The following is a 4625-nucleotide window of genomic DNA, read 5'->3' as shown; positions in this document are numbered from 1 at the left end:
ATAATTAACCTTGCAAGCTTCAACACCTCCGCTAATGGGCTGTTAGCTTTAATTCCACATGTGCTAGAAGCATTGAGCACCAATGGAATTTTAAAACGTGAGTGCGTTGTACGACCATTTGAAAGTAACAATGCAACTATTCCAGATGATGCACATGCCAATGCAACTTGATTCTCTCCACGTAATCATGACAACAAGACATTATAAAGATAGGTTTTGCCTGATCCACTTGGTCCATCAAGGAAAAAAACACCACCTTGGTTCAAAGAAACAGCCTCAAGGATAGTGTCAAATGCTCTTGATTGACAACTATTTAGACTCCTTTCCATGGAAACGGACAAATTAGCCTGCTAAACATAATCAAACATCATCTCTTCCATTAGCAAACCATTGTTGACACTAGCAACACTCGATCTATTGGGAACAGGCAACCCTTCAAAATCATGCAACCGCTTTCCATACTGTTGTAAGAGGTCTTGCATTTGCAACAGAGCTTGATTCTTTGCTATAGAATGACAAACACCAACATCTGTACACCCCCTCTACTACAAGGAATGGAAAAAATCATCTGAAAGCTCGATGGAGAATTTATTCCAAAGGTGTCGAGGGGATACACGCTCACAAAAAACCATTATAATGACAAACAATTGACGTAGGTGAAATCCTATTTTCTAAAATGCAGCTTCTTGGAGACACATATACCAGTCCTCATCGCTCTCTAGCATTCCTCTGGCTTCACATGCAGCCTTAAAACAGGGATACAAATGTCCATTCACCGTTCGTAAATCCTCAAAAGATTTACAACCTTTGCACATAGTAAGTAATATTGCTCACCTGCACTCGGAGTAACATTATACATACATCCGATCACATTTCCCCTTTTCCTTTTAGTCCATGAGCGTAAAGTTGAATTCCACACCCACTTGCAAGGGAAATCAACATATAGTAGGCTACTTGCATCCGTATACAATTGATTAGCTTTGAACCATTCAGTCAAAGATGTTCTTTGGTTTCTGTCCAACTGATCACATCACGCAAATCATCCTGATCATTGAATATCACATTGTTGTGCATTGTGAGATGGACATGCAACCTTTGTATATCAAGCTTTTCATCATGCAAATCATATTGGTATAGGCACCAGCAGGCCTATGACGCAGACACGTCAAATATTGACTAACCTTATCAATAACCCCGTGTGAGTCTTATGACTCTATAGAGTGGCTCTATCATGTCCTTTGTATACATACTTATACAAATACTTTAAGAGCATACTTCAATGTTAATATGGGCTTTAAACCTCATAGACAAAAAAGGGTTATATGGAACAACCCATCGACCATCCACCCTTTGATCCTTTACCTGTATACCATCGTCTCTCCGCATGTAAGTTGGATATCCATTGTCATCAATGCTAGTAGTCTCGAAAAAATTTCGAGGGTACCAATGTTTGCAAGGAGAGCACATATTTAGTTCCCCACATGGTCCATGGATATTACAATGAATAATTATGGTGTGCAACCCAGGAAACATCACCTTATCAGGAAGTTCAGCACATACCAACATATCATAGTGTGCAATCTCAACCGGTTTACTTCCACCTTCTAATATCAATATCAATAATATATGTGTATGTGGAAAGCCTCTTTTTTGAAATTCAATAACATAAACAAATCCCAACACCTTTCCAAATATCGCTTTTTTCACCAATAAGTGCATCATGTCCTTGTGTTTCTCATAAAAGACCCAAGTTGTCAAGTCAGGTCGATCTTGGGGAACCTGACCAAGCAGTAAGACATTGGTTATTTCATCCCACTTAGGATTGCAAGTGAAGGTAATAAACAAGTCAGGTTTATCCATCTTCCTAACAATTGCCATTGAATCTTGGTACAATTGATGCATATATCTAGGCCCCTCGTATATGAAGACGGTAGAACTACCTTGCAACAATGCCCCCAGAGACTCTATTGACCCCATCACTTGAATTAACCATATCTGCAAGACCTTGGTATACTTCAGTACGCAATGCTTTCTTATTATTGCGTATCCATACTAATCTAGATTCTTCCATGCTACTATATGCATCAACGATGAACTGTTGCAATAGTTGACCATTGCGTAGACGGCAGGCATTTGTATCTTCCCTTATTTGTAGTCTATATGCATAATATTGCCGTTGAGTTACGATCTTTGTCTCCTCATTTGAACCTTGTCTATTCCTACCATTTAGTGGAATTCCAACATGCCAACCATCCTCGCCTTGAGAAAACAGAAGAACATATAATAGAGGCATATACGAACGGTGCAAGTTAGATATTTTTTTTATAGCACCTGTGCGCGAAACTATTTGAATATCTCTATGCCCTACATGTAAATCATCCCCTTGACCCGACATGATAGCTGCTACCTCACTTCCTGTAGGAACCAAGTATTGCCTTGAAGTTGATCGCGCTTCAATGATGACCATTCTGAGATCTGCATGTGGACTTGACTGCAACATTTCTCTCATTGTACGAAGAGCACAGGCATAACGGATTATATCCATACATCATTGTTTGCAACCTCTCAAGTACATTATGATTTAAAGAAGGCATCCCATGAAGTCTATTATCTAATTCATGCTCTGTATCATACACATATAGTTGGGCAAATCAAGGAGCCGCATCTCGTGTTTCATCAAGTATTATAGAACCAACACGATGATAGGTAGTACCATGGATTCGGAAATTAAATACTCATCCCCCCTAGTGAGCTGATTATCCAAGTGAGCATCGAGTGAAACAAATGCCAAGGCATTATTATAAGAGTGGATATTCTTTCTGTATTCCTTACTTGTATTATCATTACCAAGCTGCAACTTAGCCAATGCAGGAGGTGGGTTTTCCAAAGGCAGCAAAGAGACATTCGGACTTCCACAGCAGTGTTTGCCTACATATTGTCTTAGCTTTCTTGATGCCTCACATTTCCAAATTAGTGCATTACAAAAATGGCACTTATAAGTAAGGTCTCCTAAAATGAGTGAAGAGTGCAATCCCTAGAATACACCACCATAGTTGCTGGGTGCTTAACATTCCGAGGAAATGAAAACGTATGCCTTATAGAGTGACATTCGAATTTAATATCTTTCACATCACCAATGACACAACAAATAGAATGGAAATCATCATCCACAGGCAGCTCATTTAAATCAAATGAAAAAGAGCCTTGCTCTATATCTCTCTGTGGCTGTGCATTTTGACGTTCATTGATAGGTTCTTGAAGTACCATAGCATTGGCAATTGCTCTGTTTCTTGCGAGTAAGTGGATTCCACCATGGATTCCTCTATGTTTCTCTATTTTCAACCCTTCCAAATGTTCCAACTTCATTTTCATTAAGGTAATTCATTAAATTAGCAACATTTTGTTTTCGAATGAAAGTCCTTGTCCTTAAACGGTTACGGTGAGACACACATATTACATCCAAAACTCGAAGCTGACAAACTTGGTTTAAACTCAAGTATTAACAGCTCCTAACCATCTTCAAATCTCCTTCAAAACACAAATAGGGAATACTAACTTCCTTTTAAAATATTCTTAACTTCAAACACCAACATAATATTCTACTTCAACAACCATTATCACACATGTGACCCTACTCCAAATAGACTCCGCTCAATAAGAATGTAATTCTTAGAGAAGTTTTTAATACATACATGAGTATAACGTATAAAAACCATTTCCTAGATGAATAAGTGAGCATAACATATACAACCCATCTATTACAAAGATAAAGGGTAATAACATATATAATCACAGAGATAGATAGATAGAGAGAGAGAGAGAGAGAGAGAGAGAGAGAGAGAGAGAGAGAGAGAGAGAGAGAGAGAGGAAATAGAAGTTGAGACATAGTACAAAAGTGCGAGAGAACAAAATAAGAGAGAAGTATTGAATTTGAGAAAATGGAAAATTCATACATATAGCCAGAAGAGAGAGCCAATTCTGCAAGTCGTAATACAATTTGTGCCTTGAGTAAAAACATCATTACTCTCACAAAAACCCTAGGCAACTACCCGGGCTTCTATAACATATGTCTCATCTTTTTCATAATAGCATTGAGTCGATTAATAGATATCTTAAGACTCAATACCTCCAAGCCTAAAGTACGTACTTGCTCTTTTAGAGAATCCACTTGTTCTTTACATTGCCCATTACATCCGCCTTAACGTTCCCCAATTTCAACATGCATATTCTCCATGAAAGAAATCATGTCTAGTTGGTTAGCCTCCATCCGACCATTACTGTCAAGGAAGTGGTGGAGATGATGAGACAACTCGTCTCTTAGCATATCTCCCCTTTTGTTGCCACTTCCACGGATCTCATCCCAAAGAGCTTCTAAGTACCCCTTGCAAGCAACCTTATTTTTCTCAGTCTGCTTGCATATGTCCGCAATATTTTGTAGATGTTTAGAGTTTGGTTGTCTGGATGGAGACCTTGACCTAGCAAGGTGTTTTGCAGCTCGAACATTCATCAACTTCGGTGGAGTAGACAAAGCTACTTCTTCATTGGAAGAATCCTTCATAGCCAGTACATCTCTTGAGTGGTTGTTATCATTCTGAATCTCCATTTGCTGAAATTCAAAATTAATA

Source organism: Cibotium barometz, chromosome 2 (assembly GCF_041138505.1).
Source record: "Cibotium barometz isolate CiBa-2024 chromosome 2, ASM4113850v1, whole genome shotgun sequence".
NCBI lineage: Eukaryota > Viridiplantae > Streptophyta > Polypodiopsida > Cyatheales > Cibotiaceae > Cibotium > Cibotium barometz.
Note: the sequence above shows the minus strand (reverse complement) of the source record.